The 23,977-nt window shown below is 47.4% G+C and overlaps 1 pseudogene; it reads right to left on the bottom strand.

Annotated features, from left to right (window-relative positions):
• Positions 1-654: 654 nt before the first annotated feature.
• LOC126543135 (ribosome biogenesis protein NSA2 homolog) overlaps positions 655-23,977 on the bottom strand; it is a 41,936-nt pseudogene continuing 18,613 nt past the window's right edge.

Genomic DNA, 23,977 nt, shown 5'->3' on the forward strand with positions numbered 1-23,977 from the left:
TAATCTGCCGGAAACTACGGTGATGGGAAATTATCTTTCCAAGTGGTGGGCCGCTTTAGCTTTTTTTTTTTGTATTAAAAAAAAAATCCCCTTCCGTTTGAACATAATACTCACCGATCACAAAGGGTACAGCCACAAGCTCAGTTGCGTATACTTACCGCATTCACATGGTGCACGTTGAAGGGGGTCCAACAGGACAAGATGAAGGCAAAGCGTGCACAAGGAACAGTGCTTTAACAATGCGCCACACTTTGCAATTAAGCTAGTAATTCTTGCACGTATGGCACAGTAAATGCAACTGATAGAATACAGCACAGCAGAGCTCATACGAGCAGAGACAAACTGCTTCCGACGAATTTATTACAATACAAGGTAAGTGAAGCAGTGCACAAACAACTATGCACAGTAAATGAAAGATGGGCAAATAAAATATACAACAGCTCACACACAAAAGTATGACTGCCAAGAGAATGTGAACTGTGCCAATCATGACCTCGGTCATTGTTCTTACCTCTGCTGTGATGCATTCTAATTATGCTATTCAAACTAGCCCCAATGAAGCATTATATGACTGAGTGGGTTACAGAATGCTCACTAATTGCAGATCACCCATGGCTTATGGAATGCCACTACACAGAAAAAGTCGACACAAGGTTTTCGGCGTGGGTTTTTATTTTACATGAAGCAGCAGCAGCGGGTGGCCACAACGTCTACTCCTCACTGGGCTTGTTGTAGACATAGGTCAAGCAGCACTTGCCACAGTACTGCCTGTCAAAGTGTGCGGCCATGATGACACCCACTCCACAGTACTCGCCGGGACACTCTCGCCACAGGCGAGTGATCTTGCCATTCTCGTTCACCTGCAAAATTGTCAATAAAAACCACTGGTTACACACTCCAAAAGGCAAAGCAATAGAGCATTGAAATACATACATTGCCTCAATCTGCACTAATTGCCTCTCACACTGCTTTTTATGTACACACCTACAATTTCTTTTTCTTTTCTACGTGCCACCAGTGTGTTGTGTCTTGCTTTTTTTTTAACCAGACTAGGTACAATCAATTCACCTGCGCCCTCTGAGACAGTTTGCAACAGTGCACGAGAAGTTAATAAATTGTGCAGCTTAATTTAGAGGTGCAGGCACAATAAGACAGTCTAAAAGAGATGCAGAAGAGCAGACGCGGTGCAGCTCTTATGTTTTGTGCGAGTGAAGTGCACAAGCTTGAGAGTTCCGAAACCGCAGCTATGATAGGCTTCTGCGGCAAAAATACCCCGCAATTACTTAGGCACAGCAAGCATACTTCACCGGCATGTGTGCTGTGCCTGCAGATACAACCCTGTACAGCCGAGAGCATAAGTTTGGAGACCAGAGGTCCCGCTAAAAAGAATTTTTTTTTGCAACCTTGGCATAAAGGCCGAAATCAAGTGGTACTGCCTACGTGCGCCTGTTTGACCAACGTCATGCATTAAGACAATTTCACACTGCACGGCTGTCCTAAATGAAATAAATTTTTTTTTTTTTTTTTGTTGATGCTGTGGTCTCACGACCTTTGCTCTCGACAGTGCATCTGCATCAAGCTAAAACTGACAGCTGATAGGGTGCAGAAAATGTGTGAACCAACCCAGCACCTTATCAAACGATGGCATGGGTCCGAGGGTGCCATTGTTGCGCAGCTCAAACTAATGACAGGGTGCAGCAGCCCGTGAACTGGTCCAGGCGGTACCCTATTTTGATGTTCTTTGTGCACATGGGTTTGCTTTAGGCTATCACAGTGTTCGATGTGCTGCTCTTCAGGTTTTTCGTTTGTTTTATGTTACCATGCATTATCTGTTTGAATGTGAACTGTAATCTCGATTTACTGTAACAACCATATGTAATGCCCGTAGAGGCCTTTAGGCTATTTGAATAAATGAATAAACACAGGAGACATTGCAAGAACTTAAGCGACAGTCTAGGGCATGTTTACAGCTGAAAATTTATACACGCAAGAATTTCCGCGAAACTGAAAAACATTTTTGAAACTGCCATTATGCATGCCTGGGTGGATGCGAAATAACTGAACACACGCCAATATGTTTCATATTTGTGCACTCACAACATACAGTATTTACACGATTGTAAGTCAACCACTTTCTTTTTTAATTTGAAAATCTGAAGTGGGGGTTGACTTACAATCAAAACCAAAACATGGCACCGCCAAAAAAGCGAGACCCAACGGGAGCTACAACGTAGTTACAATTTTATGTTTGCTCTATGGCCCTACCCGTAGCTTTTTGCTATCCCGCGTGTTTGTTAGCTTTTCGGAAGGGTTTTTCACATTTTTGAGAGTTTTACAGTGCACACAATACTCATGAGAGGGTGTCAATAGTTGATGGACGTGCTGCTGTTCTATTCGCGGCGGCACCCTCAGAACGGCGGCGCTTGCGGGGAGCATCGGTAGTTCATGGAAGAGCAGACACCGCTCACAGGGTTTCTCTTTTCCTGTTGCGCTTAGCTTTCTCAATAGTTTGACGAGAGGCATTGGTTTGATGCGTTCCACTTGACTGCTAGCTACGTGCTACTTGGGACGGACGGACGCCATCATGCCTTTTCTGAAGGTCATCTTCAAGCAGGTGATCGACCAGAGTGCACATCCGCCTCATACTAGCCCGGCACCTTTGTTTTTCTTGGCACTCACATTGCCAGCCGAGCTTCTTGGCGTCTGATTGCTATGCTGTTTCATGGTCATCCAGCCGCTTGCTTCACGACTACGTTGTTTGACTGACCAACTTCCTTTCACTGCCCAAATCTCTGGAGATTGTCTCAACAAGGCTCATGCGTTTGGCAAGCAACGAAGGCAACCATGGAATGCATAGGGTGGCAAGGCATGCTGCACTCCCAGCATTATCTGCTACATCGGAGTATCGACCTGCAACCTAGCACATCAGGGAGGACACCTCGTCGACCCTTCTCTCGACTGCTGGCCAGACTGCATCAATAGTGGGTTAAGATTTTGTAGTGATACCATTTCTGACGCTGTTCCTTTTCAAGCTCCGTGAGAGGTCAGAGTGGCATTCCGCCTGTGTTAGCAATGGGATCAGCCAGCCATAAGCAGTGGATGATAATGAGGGCAGAAAATAAAGGAACAGGGATCGCTAAATCATACCAGCCATGTTTTCTTTTCAGCTGGGGAGGTAGTGACCACACAGCATGTGCCAAGCAACGTGAAGAAGTGCTTGGCATTGCAGTGAACAACAAAACGCAAGCTCAATCTGCTGGGCAGTGAAGTTATGGACCAAGGCAGGGAGTATGTGCTCTGTGCCAAGCTTCCGTTCACATGTTCGACCTGCAGCACGTACTAAGAGCGAATTTCTTTTGCCGAGGTTGACAAGCCATACCTCAATGACGCCATTCAAGGCGGATGTCTCAGCAATGAAGGCCATTTCTAAGCATAGGTGAGGCAGCAACATCCTTTTCCGACTTTTTTGCAATGACGACTGTTTGGCACTGCAGTTTACGCCACAAAACCTACCAGGGCCATATGAGCATGATGGTGCAAGCGCGTAGCAGTACACAGACTGGCCACAATCTGGGATTGTGTCCTGAAGAACAAACGGGCCTCACTGCCCAGTGTCGAGTGCAGTGGCGGAAGCCATCAACAGATTTAACCAGGAGCAACACTGCAACAGCTGAGCTAGTGCGAGCACCTGTATGGTGTGCCAAAACCTTAAAAAGGATCACTGGAGGCTTCACATGTGAAGCATAGAAAATATATATATATATATATATATATATATATATATATATATATATATATATAAAGAATTTGAGTGGTGCTACAAGGTAAACAGAACAAGTATTTTATTTCGACAGTTTCGATCGGTGGACCGATCTTTTTTTTTTGTTTTGTTTTGTAAACCCTGATGAAGATCGGTCCACTGATCGAACCTGTCGAAATAAAATACTTGTTCTGTTTACCTTGTAGCACCACTCAAGTTCTTTACGTTTGAAAGGTAGCCTGAAGAATCCCTCTTTGCCTACTATATATATATATATATATATATATATATATATACACACACACACACACACACATATATATATGCATATATACACATTCGAATAGAGAAACACAGGCTACTTTTCAGATTAAGTTCTTTTCTTGGCAATTTGTTTTACTAAATTAAAAAATTCACCGACAATTGCGATACTACCTAACGTAAAATTTGAGTGCAGATCTATACATATTTTCATTTTGCGATATATTGAGGCTCAGAATTTGGGAGAGACAAGTAGCACAGTCAGCTTTTATATGTGACTCGTTGAAGGTTCTAGTGTAATTGCTGGCGATCATTATGCAAGTAAATACAGTACCCGCTGTGGTTCTCTTGGCTATGGTGTTGCATGGCTAAGCAGCACAAGGTTGCGGGACCGAATCCTGGCCATGGCGGCTGCATTTTGATTTTCGTTTTATTTTTCCTTTCCTGCGTAATAATCGCACCCTGAACTTGGCATATCGATATGTCGTGTGCCAAGTCTAGCTGATGATGATAGTGCTTGCCATCTGTCGAATGCAGCGCAAACGACTCCAAGACTTACGAAGCGATCTGCACGCACCAAACAGATTCTTAAGCAGATGCCTCATTTCATTCCGTTCATCACTTTATGCATTTCCAAGAAAAAAAGAAAGAGTCTACGACCAAACTTGCCTTGGCTTTATTATTTGTAGGCTTTATAATGGTTGTGGTCAACAACAACAAAAAGGCACCTTTCAATTCCTCTCATCTGCACTTGTGGGAGTGCAACAAATAGCAAATCGCAAGGACGCTAGCCACATTTGCATAAAGTTAGAAGTGTACCCTATTCATACGCCGGCGCTTGTAACACAGCTAAGATATTTGCCGAACCTTAGTCGAAATGTGCCCTATTAGGACAAATGGACTATTAGTGAAGACAAATGCCGCAGTTTTCGCAGCATGCCTGCCATGCGTTTCTGTTGCGACAGCTGAGCGCACCCATCTCTGTTTCTGTCCTCTCAAAGTGAGCATGGTTATGTTATTGACGCAAACTTGCTGACATTAACGATGTTAACCATTACTGATACAGCAGAAACTGTTTCACAGTTTCATAGTCATAAGAAAAAAATATCACGTTCGGTGTGTTCGGCTTGCTCTGTTGGCTGCCATTTTTGTTTTGATGTCCCACACTGTTACAGCTGCAGCCCCCTGTTTGTTGACCTGTTGATGCATCCTGCAGCAAATGCGGGATGATTTTTTTTTTTTTCAGAAAATTTACCCTGCGTAAGAATCACACCCCTAAATTTGCATGAATTCCTTTCGAAAAAAAGAAAAGCGCCATCATTGTGTGAGTACATACGGTAATTTGTTTTATTGCAGCACTATATTTTGTATGCCGATGTCATCCTAATCTGCCTCACTGACTGAAAAAAGGATGCCACCGTCACAATCTCAACTAGAAGTCGCAACAGAAAAACGACAATGTTCTGTAAAAATTGTAGTGATTACAGTCGCCGACTGATTTTCCGGACTCCAAAAATTCGGACATGCTCAAATATTCATTCTGCTTCGCGGCACCGCCATTCTCCCCATAGACGATAATGTATGACAACTGCCGAAAGTTTGGACAACTTGCAACCTCTCGTCCGATTTTTCGGACACTCCTTAAGCCAACTCGATCGAGAGCACCATGCACCGACTCTGACCGGTGCATGGTTCGACTTGCTGAATGCCATTTTTGTTTTGAATGGAGCCTCCTTGCTGCCCCACAAAGTGGCGCTACTGGAAATCCCCCCTCATCATCATCGTTTCTGCCTGGTTCGATAGAGTGGTTCTACAGCAGTTCCGGTTTCAGCTCAGTAAGCCATGTCAAGACAATCCAGCAGCTGATTTGTTTCTTTGGACACGACGCAGTGAGTAGGCCACGTTTTTCGTTTGTGTGACTGGTGTCAGCGTGATGGCGTGATGGTGTTTGTGTTGTGTGCTGTGTCGAGGTTGGGCGATCCAATGAGGCATATGGAAACATTGCATCAAGTGTCTAACGGCGCCGACAGTGCCCGTGCAGACTGCGCTGGAGAATGCCGGCAAGCGGATGCCGGGAGGCCTAGAATTTGTGGCCTTCTGATGTGCTCCATACTGACGCCAAAAATGTTCTGCCGAGACCTGTGCAGTGGTTGCATTGCGATTCCGGACACCGTCTCATTTGACAGTTCCACAGGTGCTGACACTGCTGTACTGACATGCGCAGAACTCGACGACGGCAAGATCATTCGTCAGGTTTGTGCTGCACCCCCGGACAATGACGCACCGTGTGCTGTGCTTCCGTCGCATGCGGAGCGTGTACAAGCAGTGACTGTGCTTTCAGCCGCCTATAGTGACCATACGACCCTCTCCGAGATTCAGGCTTATCTGACTGTGCGTAAACGGAACAGCGTGCAACGGCGCATTCACGATTTCTTCAAGCATACTGCCGAGCCCGAATAAGTGCGTCGAAATGAAGGATTTCATTTTTTTTTCTTAGTCTGCTTTTTTGGACACCTGTTTATTCGGACATTGCCGCAGTCCCCGTGAGGTCTGAACAAACGGTCGGCGACTGTAATACTGACCTCACTCCTCCGATCACAAACATGGAACTAAGAACTGGATCAAATAATCACCGACCCCAACCTTGCGACAGCGATAAAATACCAGCAGAAAGCTGAACTTGTCACAGTGGAGAAATACTGACATCTTTTACGGATTCACTCTAGGAGCCCTCCCAGCACAAGTTCACTTGGCGACTAACCCAGATGCAATGCCTGTCAGCATTATACCACAAGCAGAAATCCACAGCAGTGATCCTGCAGAAAACAGCAACCATGATAAGCATAAGAGCCAGCTCAATGGCACAGAAGAATGCTTGTTGCAACAAAGAAAAAACTGTCGAATGCGAATATTCGAGCCACAAGTGGTCAGTGAGGTGCCTGAATGGCAACGTCACAAGCTGCCAAATGTTGACAACATTGTACCCGATTTTTTCCTGGGCAGTGGCAGAAGCTATTGACCAGTTGAACCAGGAGCAACACAGCAACGGCAGAGAAGCTAAGCTACAGTGCGAGCACCTGTTTGGTAAGCCGGGACCCTGAAAAGGATTGCTGAAGGCTTCACGTGTTTAACAAGGACCAGCCGACAGAAATACAGTGCAGTCCACTTATAACGATACCACATATAACGATATATCGGTTATAATGATGGGTCGACATGAGAGTGTCATTTTATGCATTAGGTCTATGGGGAAAAAAACCATTTATAACGATAGGTTATTCACCGCATATCGGATATAACGATCAAAATTTTGCAGTCTGGACGGCGTTTTCCGTGCCAAATAATCATAACGTTTGCGTTGCTTAGTTCCCTGAAACGAACGATGTCGAGACGAGGCGATGTTTACCTCCGTAAGCTCGTATCTGCCGCCATTACCGCGCAGCGCGTCTCGGCCCGCCCGCGCACGAGTAGGCGCAGCCAACGTTGGCGCAGCGCGCCACAAGATGGCGCTAGCTGCTTCATGCGCGTCGGCCACAGTCGCTCCGAAAGAGAGAGAAAGAAAAAAAGAAGCGACAAGCAAAGCGGCGCGGTGGCGCCCGTCCCGCGTCTCTCTCGCGATAGCAGGCTGACGCCACCGAAGCAGCGTGCAACCAACGGTTCAACCCAGTTCACAGATGGCGCCGACAAAGCGCAAAGCTGTGTCGCTTGACACGAAGATGGATATTTTGCAGGACTCTCGATGCGGCTTCAAGGTGAGCACCCTCGTGAAGAAGTATGAGCTCGTCCAGTTAACGATATCAACCATCTTGAAAACCGGGAGCACCGCGATTGTGAAGGCAGGAGCTATCAGCGGCCATTCCGATCAGTGGAAAAGGGGTTAGAGACCCTTTGAACGCCGATGTTGAAGAGGCGCTTTACCAGTGGTTCATCACCAATTGCTTCAAGAAGGTGGGCTTTGTGCGTAAGGACGAACTTCCCCAACCCGCTGAGACCGACCCGGTGGAAGTCGCTGACATAACCGAGCTCTGAGAGCTCGTTCCTACTGGTGACATAGGTGGTGTGTCGAAGGAGGAGTTTTTGACTGCAGACAGAGCTGCCTCGTTCTGCGATGAGGTCACCGACGAGGCGATCGCCGAAGATGTGCTGTCTCGACAGACGCAAAGTTGTGCGATGGTGGCGACGGCATCAGCGACAGTGACAACGAGATCGACAGTGGCTCCTTGACCCCGACCACGATGTCCACGCAAAGTGCACTATCGTCGATCGACTCCTTAATTGATTTTATGCATGCTAAAGGATTGCCGCCAGTGTTCGCGCAGCAGCTGGAATCCATGCACACCGCGGTTCTGAAGCTGAAGCTGCCGCAAAAGCAAGTGCAGATTTCGGACTATTTCGGCGCGCCTAATTCTTGACACGGTCATTTGCTAGAAATAAAGTTTGTTTTTCACGGCCTACTGTCTACATCATCTATTCTTTAGAGCAAGTAGCGAATTCGAGTTCAGAGCTGCAAAGGTAAAGAGCGCAAACGCGTTTAATTTTTTTTTTTTTTGATAACTGCAGACCAGATATAGCGATCATCGGTTATAACGATCATATTTTTCGTCTTTCTCGATATCGTTATAAGTGGTCTGCACTGTACTGCGTGGAAAAAAAGTCAGACGATTACAATACTCACTAATGCAAAATTTGAGCACAGCTTTATACAGGCTTTCATTTCGCTGTATATTGAGGCAAAGAATTTCAGACCGAAATCACTCCACCGACTGGCAGTTGGCCAGTGCCATCAGTGCATTCGTAGAGGGAGGGGCAGTATGGGAATGCTGGCATGATGGGGGGCATCACAGCCAGCTGTGGAAGATGGCAACTACAAAGGTGCGAGCAATATACTGAGGCAAAGAATTTCAGACTGAGATCACCACACCTATTGGCATTGGATCAGTGCAGTCCGCGCCTTTGCGGGAGGGGCAGTATGGCAATATTACCACGACGAGTGGCGTCGGAGCCAGTTGTGGAAGACGACGACAACAAACGTGCGCACAGTGGCACACGCACGTTCGTGTGGTTATGCCGACGCTCAACCCAGCAACGGGCATCCAAGAGCTGTGCTCTGAAGGTAAGCTTGCCAAGGGGCATAAGCCAGCAACAGACTAGCTGAAGTCCGGGTCAGCTGTGGGGTCTAGGTGTTGTGAGCCAAAGCAAATGCAGCGCTGTAAGGGTTCAAAGCACTCATATATATTGTGTTCGGTCGCCCCCCCCCCCCCCCCCCCTCTTGCTTTGTGATCACGAACACTTGGCGCAACTTCTACTAGTGGAGGGGTAGAACACATGAAGATACCATATGGGAGACTGCTGTTCTAGAAATTGAATATCGGCAAAGCTTGCTCACTTAAGCTTTTCAGCCTCCGTTGCCATGTTTCTGAATCTCTGCACAGGCTCTCACATCTAGGGATTAGAGCCACACAGAGACTGGTGACAGCAAAGTTTGTCTGGTCAAGCATTAATCGCGACGTCTGGCGCTGGGCACGTGAATGCGTAGCCTGCTGGCATTCCAAAATGCACTGACACACCTTGACAGCACTGGCAGCACTCCTAACCCCTGACTCTCGATACGATCATGTTCATTTGGGCATTGTTCGCCCACTACTAGCCCGCCCCTGCCAGACTTATCTGCTGACATGCGTGGATAGATTCACCCGATGGGCGGAGGCCATCCCTATGGCGGACATCACAGCTGAAATGGTTGGCAGTGCCTTCTGTACCGTTGGGTTGCCTGCTTCGGGGTGCCCTCCCCGATCACAATGGATGGCGGCCGGCAGTTCAAATCCGCCCTCTTCACTGGCATCGCTCAGCTCATTGGTGCCTCTCCCATATGTAAAACAGCATACCACCCCATGAGCAATGGCATGGGGGAGCCCTTTCACCGTCAGGTTAAGGCAATGCTCACAGCAACTGAAGAACACAACTGGGCGGAGGCACTACCGCTCATCCTTTTGGGCATACGGTCCACCTAAAAGAAATCATTGGCTGCAGCGCCGCCGAGTTGGTCCATTTCACGACACTCGGGCTGCCAGGGAAGTTCTCTGTGCATGGCTCAGACGAGACACCTATGACTTCCAGTGGTTACGCACTTCGTTTACGTGATATATTGAGCAAACTTTGTGCTGCGCCCCCGTGGCTCACATCATGGCCATACGTGTTTGTGCAACACGACGCCGTGCGACATGGCGCCATTCAACGGCCTCTTCAACTACCACATGATGGGCCGTTTAAAGTCCTCTGCCGTGGGGAAAAGCATGTCACCATCAATAGATACATCCCCCAAGAGGTTGTGTCGCTTGACCGCATCAAGCCAGCACACATGGGCAGTGATGACGCTGTGGTGTCTCCGCCAAGGGAGCCCCTGCCTTCACCAGGGTCTGCTGCTGCAGAGCCAGCTTCAAGGTGCTCAAACGAAATATGCACGCAGTGGATGATGCTCAAGAGCCCCTACATGCCTGGACCTTTTATCACTCCGTTTGACAACTCACTAGGGCGGAGTGCTATAGCAGCCACAAGCAGGCCACAACGTGCAGGTACGAGCGAGCCACTCCACCAATAATGAGAGGGGAAGGTGAGCAGTACCAAGGCAGGCTGAAGCAAGAGAAAAATAAAACCAGTTGAACGTTTGGATCCACGCCGCCGAGTCGTCTCTCTCCTCCGCGCGTACTCGCATACCAACACTTCTATGCCTCTTCATACAATAGTTTCGCAGGACAGGACGTGGCAAAGGATCATGACCAGTTATTCGTGGAAGCATCTTGAATATTTGAACATTAATAACCAAATTAATGGCTTCGGTTCAAGGAAAATAAAGAGTGCCTGGCCTTCAGCAATGATGTTGAGGATCTTTACTACTCCCTCCCTCCCTCACACCCAGCTCATGCAAAGAGTAAAAGACGATGAATCTACAATTTGCAAGTAAATTCTGGATTCTAATGGAGGCTTTTGTAGAACTTCTAGAGTGCAGTCTTCAATCAACAAGTACAGGATGGGACCAAACGCTGTATACAGCCGTCAGGAGTCTGCATAGTCTCTACAGTCACCCCAGTCCTCGGCAGCATTTGGTGGGCCGGAGTAGACCGAGGCATTGAAAGCTCTCTCAATGGAGTCGTAAAAAAAAGATTCAGGTGTACCCAGTGGTCACTGACGAAAAACACACAGCAGCTGCTATGTGAGAAGTCTGCGAAGACTTCAGAGAGCAAGGACCCCATGGCCCTGAAGTTCCCCCACAAAACTTCCCATGATGGCCAGCTGCAATTCCCAGATCTAAGAAAACATTGTTAACCCGCCATTCTGTGCACACGAACTTCATGAAGAACGGTGCAGCTAGCTTGTGCATTCTAGCTGCTCTGACCAAGTCGTGTGTGCACCAGATGAATTCAGGCATGGCGGAACAGGTACCGAGGCTCAAGCAAGCAGGGTATCCCTAGTGGGTAATAGTGAACTCACAGAAGCTTCTAGAGACATGAAAGTAGAATGAAAAAGGAGGCAGCCCAGACCTGTGGATTCAATATACTAAAGGTAGTACGACAGCGAAGTTGTCTTATTTATAATTATTTTTTACAGAGAAAGAACAAGCTAGACCAGGTGTGTGCAAACGTAGACAGGTGTCTACAAGGTGGCAACAGTACACATGTGGCCTGCACGGCCACACCAAGTATTTGCCACGCACCTGTGTGGTAGTGTACAGGATTCCCTACACCTGTGGACGCACCTGTGTTGCCCACACGAGCAGACGTGCAAATGAGTGCCTTACAGAGCACGCAAACAACCTAAAGACAGCAACCCAATCATAGCTAGCATAGAGCTTCTTGGTATACAGTCAACGACTGAATTTTCGGACGCCCAAATTTTCGGACATGGCTGATATTTCGGACGTCTTCGCGGCACTGCCACGAGCCGCATAGAAACAATGTATACAGACATCTGAAGTTTCAGACGCTCGAACCCCCCGCCGTCTAATTTCCCAGACTTTTTGACGCAACGGAAGCTCCTTTGGCTCCTCGCGCAGCGCCCTTGCGAAGGAAATCGACTTGCAGCCGAAGCATATCACCGCTTTGAACCACAACTAGCCGAATCTAGCCGTCACACACCGATTTGGTCTGGCCACGCTGGCTATGTTTATCGCCGCACTTCCGCCCTTGGCGGAGTTTCCGAACGGTGCCATTTCATTTGTTTGCGCAGGCCACGTTTTGGCTAGCGTGGTGTGTGGTTGGGCTGTTGTGGCAAGTGTGCTCTGCGACGCTAGGCCTAGGTGCTTCGATGCTCGTCAGCGAACTCCACTGTTCGTAACTTGAGGATTTCACTTGCCTTCGATGGCCCCCACTCTGTCTTCGTCGTCCTCGCCGATGGCATCGAAGCGCGGAAAGGAGTACGAAGCCCGTGCCACGCGAGCTTCGTACTCGCCACAGAGGAACCAGACTTGCCTGAAAGCAACAATACGATTGACGTGTGCCCACCCATGGACGACGTTATCAACGACCTCCGCTCTGCCGGGGTTTCCATACCCACGGAAATAACTTTTGAACAGTTTGTTGACACTGAGAATGAGCTCGACTTCTGCGCAGAACTGACTGATGAGGAAATAGTCCGTCAGGTTGTGGGGGATTCAGAAGACTCCGATGTTGAAAATGAGGAGCCAATGCCTGCGCCACCTACAAGCGCCGAGTTGACGCGAGCACTGTTGACTCTTTCATCGGTGTACATGCTGACATGACCCTTGCTCAGATCGAGGCGAACATGATCGCATGCAACCGGAACGCCGTCCAAACAACAATAAAGTTCTTCAAGCCATTGCTGCAATAACACCGGCTGCCCCACGATGCACATGTACATAATAAACCGGCATTCGACTGCATACAGAGTTTTCGAACTCCTCTTTTTATAGCCACTTCACTGATGCTTTCGTAGGGTTTCGGAAGCCTGGTACTTCGCCCTTTACCTCTAGATCCGAGAAAAGAAAAAAAGTGTGTTTTTTTTACATGCATTCATTTTTTCGAACTGCCTGAATTTTCGGACGTTTTACGTTCCCTAGAGGGTCCGAAAAATCGGTCGTTGACTGTATTACCTAGAGGGAAAACTGGAGTTGTTGCTCTGTGGTATGCATGGGAATGCCGGCATATTGCGACTTCAGATGACATCGTTTTTGGAAAGCAGGACGTCTTGAAGTGCCTGGCTAGCACCGTTCTGCCTGTCACAGTGATTTGTTTCCAACCAATACAGCATGTAAAAAAGGGGTTTTAAATTTTTATAAAAGACATCTTGTTTAATTATGAACACTTGCGAGTGCATGTAAAATTATGTCAAACGTAATAAGTATCGGCAGGCCACTAAAGTTGGAGAACAGACAAGATTCACGCTAGCTCTGTAACAGTTTGTCGTCTATTCTTATTTCTCTTCGCTTGACTATGTACTGCAGGTGAGAGTAAACGTCACTGAAAGAAGTAATACGGGTGCATGAAAACCTTTTGTGAAGATTTTATTACAAGAATCTGTTATCAGTGTAGCCATATCCACATTTTAGACGAAGCCTCATACAACACCAGCCAACACAAGCCTCGCACACCCATGTACCATCGTTCCCATGACGGTACAGCGACCCCTAGAAAACTCCTGTAGACTGTCGCGCCAGATTTCCCTCTAGGCAATAATATAGTGATAAATCTATGGTATCTAGCTACACACCGCCATGACTGCATATGCTGCCCACAATCTTGACTGAGCGCAGATGCTGTTTCACGACCACAAACAGATGGTGAGAGAAACTTTCTTGGTAATACTGTGGTAAAAGAAATTTGGATAAGCTTGGTGTGAATTCAAGATTGATGGAAGGAGTTAACGCGGTTTGTTATACTGTGCCACTTCGAGGTTTCGTTCCTGGCTGATCACTTCAAGGGATGCTTTCACCTTTGCACCATGTGGCATCTGGAGCGACCAGTGTTTTGCCAACTGGGCTCAGCCAATCGGTGTCTGACGAAACTAGTTTACCGAGAATATGGTTCCTGTCAGGATTCTGGCATTTCTATGCCTTCTCTCCTTCTTGGCTTTTCCAAGTTTGGAACACACCTGAACACGTATCAGACAGCTCATCGCAACAGTTGGCAGATTTTAGGATTTCCTTTAAAAGGCGGCAAGCCGCACAGGAATTCGTGAATGGTTTCTCCCTCCCGACATACTTAGATGGGCACTCCAGAAGACTGGTACTCCCAGCACAAACGAAGCATTCATGCAAGATGCCGCGACATGCTCACCTTGCGGAATTTCAGCACAGCCAACTAGACTTTTGTCACGTGCTTGTTCTTGTGCTTTGCTTGGCTCCACCGCACAGCCACAGCACCAAGTGCAGTGTCTACTCTTTCTGGACGTTGTAGTCAGACAGCATGCGGCCATCCTCAAGCTGCTTGCCAGCGAAGATCAGACGCTGCTGGTCGGGCAGCATGCCTGGACGAAATTGAATGGGTCGCAGACTTCACATCTCTAGCCCCATGCGTCACAATTCGGGCGTTATCCCTGCTGCTGTGTGACAAAAGGAACTACAAAGGAGGAGTCGAAAGCCGATGGCTGAAGTTCCTTCTACAAGGACTGCTTTTAACCTCGATGGACCTGTTGGAAGGTTTCAACACAGAGCTAATATGCCACCAGTGAAACACAAATATCCATTCTGTACCGTTTTATACCTGAAACACAAGAAAGGCCCTAAGGTGGTGTCATGTGTGAACCAGCACACTACCTGCACAAGGTGCAAATCAGAGTCCATATGATCTAACATTTGGTAATGATATCAATATGAATGGATTTGAATATGATCTAACATTAACTGGTAATGCAATACTGGCAAAGCCCTCGAAATGTGGCTGACCTCAAGAACTATACAGCAGCACTGCATACATATTGTTGCCTTTCAAGCACATCTTTTACATTAATCGTTTCACTTGAGTACAACATTAAATCAGGGCTCTTTTGTCCTTTGTACAACTAACTGCATTTGTTAATTGCCCATGTGTTTGCAAGGCCACAGTATTATGACCCGAACAGAGAGTAGACAAAATGGATTTATATTGCATCCTCAGCATTCCAAATTACTGGTAGGATGCAGGGAGCTCATTTGCCTTTGCTTTAATCGACCACTGCCCAACAACTCTGTTCACATGCAGTGCACTGGCAACTTCTCACAAAACAAAACAAGACTTTTGCGACCTTGCTGAATCATCATATTTCCAGCAAAGCTGTTTCTTTTGTACTGTTGCGATGAGAACTGAAGTTGCATGTGATTAAATCACATATCTTAAGATGGTGCCATTATATGAATGGTACAAGAAGTTCATAACTTAAATTAATGCTTACAAAAGCAGTACTTTGTCCATACACCAGAAAGCTGGCCACAGTGTACACACCTGCACCCTTTTTTTTTTGCCAATTGATTCCTGTTGCATTTGCAGTTCTACCAGGGCAGCAGGATCAATGTTGTGCTGTTCGTAAAACACAGCTGCAACAACCTGTATTGCTTGCATACATCAATTTACTGCTTATGCCATACTTAGTACCGTATTTACTCACATAATAGGCGCACCCCCAGTTTGTTCGCGGAAAATCAGGTTTTTTTATTTCCGCGCATAATAGGTGCACCCCAAACTTGGCACTGTGACCAGTACCGCATTTACACGATTGCAAGCCGACGCCCTCCTGCCCCTCCATCTCGAGTGAAAAAAAAAAAATTCACGCACATTCCACAACCCAAGCTTATCAATGCATTTGCTGGACTACTAGCCTCATTAGTGTTGCTGCCTTCGCAGTTGCTGAGGGCCCACAGCACATAAAACATCGCGAGAACTAGTTCTTCCATTAACTATCAACACCTCCCTCCCCGGACCGCCGCGAAGCCAGCGAGCACGACGACCTAACGAGTCCAAAGAAACGAAACACAAAAAAACCCTGCATTAACGAGCGAAAAAAAGTTCTTCCATCAACTATCGAAAACACCACCCTCCCCTCCAAACCGCCGCGCAGATGTAAGCTTTTCACTACCTTCGCTTAGGCAGCTCAGAAAGCTGGGCGACTCTCGAAGGCCGGGCGACTCGACACAAGCGACATTGCTATCGCCGTCAATGCTCAACACCGGCTGACACAGGCAAAGAAAAGACAAAACGCCACATCTCGCCATTTTGCAAGCTGCGTGCAGTTCGTGTGGTAGCGTGTTCCGCAATGGGCAAGCACGGCAGCTACACGGCTGCATTCAAACTGAAATCTGTGCAGTATGCACTCGAGCATGGGAACCGTGCTGCAAGCAGGCATTTCAGTGTCGGAGAAACAAGCATTCGCTACTGGCGAGGTCAGCAAGAAAAACTTCAGGCCACCAAGAAGTCACGACGGGCCTTCCGCGGTGCAAAGTCGGGAAAGTATCCACAAGTGGAAGATCAACTCGTTCAACACATACGGAGCCTTCGACAGGATGGTTGTGCAGTGTCTCTCGACATAGTGCAGACTGAGGCACGCAGAATTGCCCGAGCGCCGGGCATCGAAGCAAAATATTTCAAAGCAAGCTCCGGATGGACAACGCACTTCATGCAATGCCACGGACTTACCCTGAGGAGGCGCACAACGTTGTGCCAGCGCTTGCCCTCAGCATACGAGGACAAGGCACTCGAGTTTCACCGTTTTGTCATACGGCTCTGGCAGCAAAAAAACTTCCATTTTGTCACAGATTGGGAATGCAGATCAGACTCCTCTCTGTTTCGACATGCCGAGAAATACAACAGTACAGGAGAAAGGTGCACGAAGTGTGCTTATTCGAACATCTGGCGCAGAAAAACAAAGGTGTACTGTCATGTTGGCAGTGATTGCAAATGGGCGCAAACTACCGCCTGATGTTATCTTTAAGAGAAAGACGCTCCCGAAGGGAAATTTCCCTTGAGACATCTACGTGAGGGTCCAGGAGAAAGGTTGGATGTCTGCGAAATTGATGGTAGACTGGTTCAAGACTGTCTGGGGCCGTAGGCCGGGCGGCCTGTTGTATCCGGCCATGCTCGTTTTAGACAGTTTTCGTGGGCACGTTGTAGAACGTGTACGAGGGAAGTTGTCAGAGCTGCGTATGGATATTGCCCTGATTCCGAGAGGCCTCACTTCCCTGCTGCAACCTTTGGACATTTCCCTAAATAAACCTTTTAATGACAACGTTCGATGACTGTACACCAATTGGATGGCTGGAGGATAGCGTCAACTAACCCCCGGTGGCAAAATTAAGAGGCTGCCTATGGAAATGCTGTGCGAATGGATCGTGGAAGCTTGGTGAGAGATCTCCGATGATGTCGTCAGGAAAAGTTTCAATAAGACTGGGATCTCCAATGCACTGGATGAGCTCAGACAAAGAAGACGAGTTCTCTCCGTTCTCTCCGACTCGGACTCTGAATAGTCTTAATAAATTTATTGGTAAATTATGTGAGAGTAGCCATATTCCTGACATATGTTAAAATTTAATGCACGAGAATGCGAGTTGAAGAAATTTCGTAAATTTTACTCCGCGTAATAGGCGCACCCCGAACTTCGAGCCGGATTTTCTGAAAAAAAGTGCGCCTATTATGCGAGTAAATTGGGTATACAGTTGTGTTCATATCCAATAGACCTAGCAATTGATGCTATTTGTTTTGCTCCAATGTTTGCCAAATTACAATTTCCTATAACCATAAACATGTGGCAAGGACACTGCACTGAAATTTGCATCTGTTTATTTTGCATTTTAAGTGCATTGAGAAATGCCCTTGAAATGCAATCCACAAGCCACTAACCTATACAACCTATGCCCTGTGCTCGCTAAGATCCGACAGTGGTACGCACACAGTGCGAGAATCGCGCCAAATGTCACATATATCTAAATTCACAAGAGACATCCGCCACGTCAAGGGGGGTGGCAGACGCCCTTCTCCGAAGCCCTATAAATGCCACTGTGCCCACACAGCAGGTCGATTTCTCCACTTTGCCAGCAGCTCAACGTGAAGACGACGCGCTGAAGAACTTGTTGACCGCAACCACTGCCCCAAAGCTGCAGTGGCTGTCAGTTGTTGGATCCCAAGACAGAATGTGCTGCGACACAAGTATCGGCAAAGCTCGCCCACTTAAACTTTCCAGCCTCCGTAGCCATGTTTTGGATCTGTGCACAGGCTCTCTCATCTAGGGATTAGAGCCACACAGAGGCTGGTGACAGCAAAGCTTGCCTGGTCATGCATTAATCGTGACGTCTGGCGCTGGGCACGTGAATGTGTAGCCTGCCAGCATTCCAAATACAGTGACACACCTTGACAGCACTGGGAGCACTCCTAACCCCCGACTCTCGATACGATATGTTCATTTGGACATTGTTGGCCCGCTACCACCCTGCCACTGACAGACTTATCTGCTGACATGTGTGGACAGATTCACCCGTTGGGCGGAGGCCATCCCTATGGCGGACATCACAGCTGAAATGGTTGCCAGTGATTTTGGTACCATTGGGTTGCTTGCTTCGGGGTGCCCTCCCCGATCACAATGGATGGCGGCCGGCAGTTCGAATAGGCCCTCTTCACTGGCATCGCTCAACTCATTGGTGCCTCTCCCATATGTAAAACAGCATACCACCCTATGAGCAATGGCATGGGGGAGCACTTTCAACTTCAGCTTAATGCAATGCTCACAGCAACCGAAGAGCACTGGGCGGAGGCACAACCGCTCGTCCTTTTGGGCATTCGGTCCACCTAAAAGAAATCATTGGCTGCAGCGCCGCCGAGTTGGTCTATCGCACGACACTCAGGCTGCCAGGGAAGTTCTTTGTGCATGGCTCAGACGAGACACCTATGACTTCCAGTGGTTACGCACTTCGTTTATGTGAAATAATGAGCAAGCTTCGTGCTGCGCCCCCGCGGCTCACATCATGCCCATAAGTATTTGTGCAACATGACGCCGTGTGACATGATGCCATTCAGCGGCCTTTTCGACCCCCACATACGGGCCATCTAAGGTCCTCCACCGTGGGGACAAGCATGTCACCATCGATAGATGCAGCCCCCAAGATGCTGTGTCGCTTCACAGCATCAAGCCAGCGCACATGGACAGTGACAACACCGTGGTGTCTTTGCCAAAGAAGTCCCCGCCTTCACTAGCGTCTCCAGCTGCAGGACCAGCTTCAGAGGTGCTCACGCAACATACCGTAAAACCCCACGTATAATACAAGGTTTTTTTTTCTTATAGTTAACGCCTCAAATTTTCGCCTCGTACTATATGCAGATCCGAAAAAAATTTCAGTCAGAAATTTGGGCTAGAAGTTTTGGTTTCGTTATTGCTGCGTAGCTATGGCTTGACTTCGTTATTGCTGCGTGGCTACGGCTTGGCTTCCTTATTGCTGCATGGCTACGGCTTGGTTTTGTTATTGCTGCGTGACTACAGTATCGTTTGCTGTTGAGTGCGCACCTTGGCAGCACACGTGCGAACCACGCTTCGCGAAGGGCATTTTTTTTATTCCGCATTGAAGGACCAAGATGTCCGGACCACGAAAACAGTACTCGGCTGTTTCCAAGAGAAAGGGTATTTTAGCCGCACAGGAAATTGCCAACAGTGCGGCCAGGAGGAAGTTTGGCGTGAACGAGGGAAGCATTCGTGGGTGGCGTCGACAGAAGAAAGCCCTTTTCGTGTGCAGCGAACGCAAAGGAGGTTTCGCGGCCCGAAGAGTGGGACATTCCTGGAAATCGAACTCGCCCTGACGGAATTCGTACGCCAACAGCGAGCCGTGCATCTAGTTATGAGCGTGGAACTTATGCAGGCAAAAGCTAAGGAGCTTGCAAGAGAGAAAGGGGTACCAAGCTCCGCCGTCAAAGCGAGCAAGCACTGTATTTATCGCTACATGTGCCATGCTGGATTTTCCTTACGCCGCCGAACTTTGATTTTGCAAAAGCTGCCCGAATCGTTCGAAGGGCTGCGTGTGCCTTTCCAGCGCCCCGTTATTTCACTGCGCAAGTCCAAGAACTTCCAGCTAGGGTAAAGTGGCAATGCTGACCAAATGCCAGTTTATCTGGACATGCCATCGCCCCTCACCGTGAACGAAAAGGCTTAAACAAGTTTATGTCCAGTCCACTGGCAACAAGAAAACGCGAGTTACCGTCATGTTGTCACGCACGGCAGACGGACGCAAGCTACCACCCTATGTCATCTTCAAGCACTGGACAGTGCCTAAAGGTGAGGAGCTGCCAAAGAATGTGGTCGTGAGATGCCATGAGAAAGGCTGGATGAATGAGAATCTTGTGCTTGACTGGATAAAGTACGTCTGGTGTAGGCAGCCCGGTGCACTGTTGTCGTTCCCGTCCATTCTCGTGCTGGACGCATTTCGTTGCCATTTGGCCGACTCAGTGAAGAAGCTGTTGCACGAATCCGGCACTGAACTCGTCGTTATCCCGGGTGGGATGGCGTCTCAGCTGCAGCCTTTATATGTTTGCATGAACAAGCCGTTCAAGGATGCGGTCAAGCGGTGTTATTTATGTAGACTGAATGCGCTCAGGCGAGCCCGCAGTGACACCGACCGGGCGGATGAAGCTGGCTTCGCCAGCCACGCTATGCAAGTGAACTGTGGACGCATTGGCCAGTATACCAGAGGTCCTTGTGCGTCACGCATTCAAGAAGTGCGGCATCTCGAACGCGCTCGATGGCACAGAGGATGAGTACCTCTGGGAAGATATGTCCGACGAGGAACTATCTGAAGAGAGTGCTGCTGAGTAAGACAGCGAATGAAGTGAGGAGTGCAATTTAAATAAATGTTTTCCTTGAGTTTTCCTAACTCGTATTATATGCGGATAAAACTTTTTGTTTTTCCATTTCGCGTCGCAAAAATTCCACCTCGTACTATATGCAGGTTTGTATTATACATGGGTTTCTACAGTACGCAAAGCGGACGATGCTCAAAAACCCCTAGATGCCTGGACCTTTTATCACTCTGTTTGGCAACTCACTAGGGGGGGGAGTGCTGTATTTTGAGTTGTCTTATTTAAAAAATTTAGTTTCCCGAGAAAGAACAAGTTAGACCAGGTTTGTGCGAACGTAGACAGATGCCTACAAGGTGGCAAGAGTGCACATGTGGCCTGTACGGCCAGACCAAGTATTTGCTATGCATGTGTGTGGTGGTGTACAGGATTCCCTACACCTGTGGACACGTCTATGTTGCCCAGATGAGATGTGTGAATGAGTGCCTTACAGAGCATGCACGCAACCTAAAGACAGCAACCCAATCGTACCCAACATAGAGCTTCTCGCAATATTACCTAGAGGGTAATCTGGAGTTGCTGCTCCGTGGTATGCATGGAAACGCCGGCATATTGTGACTTCGGATTGGCATCAATGTTGGAGAGCAGGACGTCTTGAAGTGCCTGGCTAGCACCGTTCTGCCTGTCACAAGGATTTGTTTCCAACTAATACAGCATGTAAAAAGGTTGTTTTAAATTATTATAAAAACATTTTGTTTAATTATGAGGACTTGCAAGTGCATGTAAAATGATATCAAACGTAAGAAGTATCAGCAGGCCACTAAAGTTGGAGAACAGACAAGATTCGCGCTAGCTCTGTAACAGTTTGTCGTCTATTCTTTTTTCTCTTTGCTTGACTATGTACTGCAGGTGAGAGTAAACGTCACTGAAAGAAGTAATACAGGTGCATGAAAACCTTTTGTGAAGATTTTATTACAAGCATGCGTTATCAGTGTAGCCGTATCCACGTTTTAGACGAAGCCTCATACAACACCAGCGAACACAAGCCTCGCACACCCACATACCGCCATTCCCATGACGGCACAGTGTCTGTTAGATAACTCCAGTATACGGTGGTACCAGATTTCCCTCTAGGCACTAATACAATGAGAAAATCTATGGTATCTAGCAACATCGGCCCACAATCTTGACCAAGCACAGATGCTGTTTCGCCGCCGCGAACAGATGGCGAGAGAAATTTTCTTCGTAATACTGTGGTAAAAGAAATTTGAATAAGCTTGGTTTGAATTCAAGATTGATGGAAGGAGTTAATGTAGTTTGCAATACTGTGCCACCTGGAGGTTTCATTCCTGGCTGATCACCTAAAGCGATGCTTTTCACCTTTTGCACCACGTGGCATCTGGAGCGACCAGTGTTGTGCCAACTGGGCTCAGCCAATCTGTGTCTGATGAAAGATGTTTACTAACAATATGGTTCCTGTCAGGATTCTGGCATTTCTATGCCCTCTCTCCTTTTTGGCTTTTCCAAGTTTTGGAACACACCCAAATACGTATCAAACACCTAATCCCAACAGTTGGCAGATTTTAGGTTTTCTTTTAAAAGTCGGCAAGCGCACAGGAATTTGTGAATGGTTTCTCCCTCCCGACATACTTTGATGGGCACTCCAGAAGACTTGTATTCCAAGCACAAACAAAGCATTCATGCAAGATGCTGCGACATGCTCACCTTGCAGAATTTCAGCACAGCCAACTAGACTTTCGTCACGTGCTTCTTGTTCTAGTGCTTTGCTTGGCTCCACCGCACAGCAACAGCACCAAGTGCAGTGTCTACTCTTTCTGGACGTTGTAGTCAGACAGCATGCGGCCATCCTCAAGCTGCTTGCCAGCGAAGATCAGACGCTGCTGGTCAGGCGAGACGCCTGCACGAAATCGGATGGGCCGCAGACTTCACATCTCAAGCTCCATGCGTCACAATTCGGGCATTACCCTTGCTGCTGTGTGACAAAAGGAACTACAAAGGAGGAGTCGAAAGCCGATAGCTGAAGTTCCTTCTACAAGGACTACTTTTAACCTCGGTGGACTTATTGGAAGGTTTTGACACAAAGCTAATATGCCACCAGTGAAACACCAATGTCCGTCCTGTACCGTTTTATCATACCTCAAACACAAGATGAAAGGCCCTAAGGTGGTGGTCATGCGTGAACCAGCACACTACCTGCGCAAGGTGCAAATCAGAGTCCATATGATACAACATTGTGCAAAGAAGGCATGTAAGCAGTTTTTGGAAACATTTAAAACAATTGTTAATGCAATGCTGGCAAAGGCCTAGAAATGTGGCTGAGCCTCAAGGACTGTACAACAGCATTGCATACATATTGGTTGCCTTTCAAGCACATATTTTACATTAATAGTTTCAGTTGAGTACAACATTAAATCAGGGCTTTTTCGTGCTTTGTACAAATAACTGCATTTGCTAACTGCCCATGTATTTTCAAGGCCACAGTATTATGACCAGAGCAGAGTGTAGACGAAATGGGTTTATACTGCATCCTCAGCATTCCAAGTTACTGGTAGGAGCAGGGAGCTCATTTGCCTTTGCTTTAGTCGACCACTGCCCAACAACTCTGTTCACATGCAGTGCACTGGCAACTTCTCACAAAACAAAACAAGGCTTTTGCGACCTTGCTGAATCATCATATTTCCAGCAAAGCTGTTTCTTTTGTACAGTTGCAACGAGAACTGAAGTTGCATGTAATTAAATCACATATGTATTAAAATGGTGCCATGATATGAATGGTACGAAAAATTCATAACTTAAATTAATGGTTAGAAAGCAGTGCTTTGTCCATACACCAGAAAACTGGCCACAGTGTACACGCCTGCCCCCTTTTTTCTTGCCAAATGTGGTTCCTATTGAATTCGCAGTTCTGCCAGGGCAGCAGGATCAATTTACTGCTTAAGCTGTACTTAGTGAACGCATTTTGAAGTTGGCCTGCACATTACCCAAAATCAGTCTCAAATTAAAAAAATTTTTTAAATGGTGCTTAGTTTAGTTCACCAAAGGCACCACGGAAACCCACTACGAATCTTGTATGATGCATTAAAGGGGGTATGACACGGTCACCCACCATTTTGCTATTTTCTGTGAGAAATTGTAGTAGAGGGTCTATTATGGCTACACATGTGAGCTGGAATATGAGCTA

The sequence above is a fragment of the Dermacentor andersoni genome, chromosome 10, assembly GCF_023375885.2.
Source record: "Dermacentor andersoni chromosome 10, qqDerAnde1_hic_scaffold, whole genome shotgun sequence".
Taxonomy (NCBI): Eukaryota; Metazoa; Arthropoda; class Arachnida; order Ixodida; family Ixodidae; genus Dermacentor; species Dermacentor andersoni.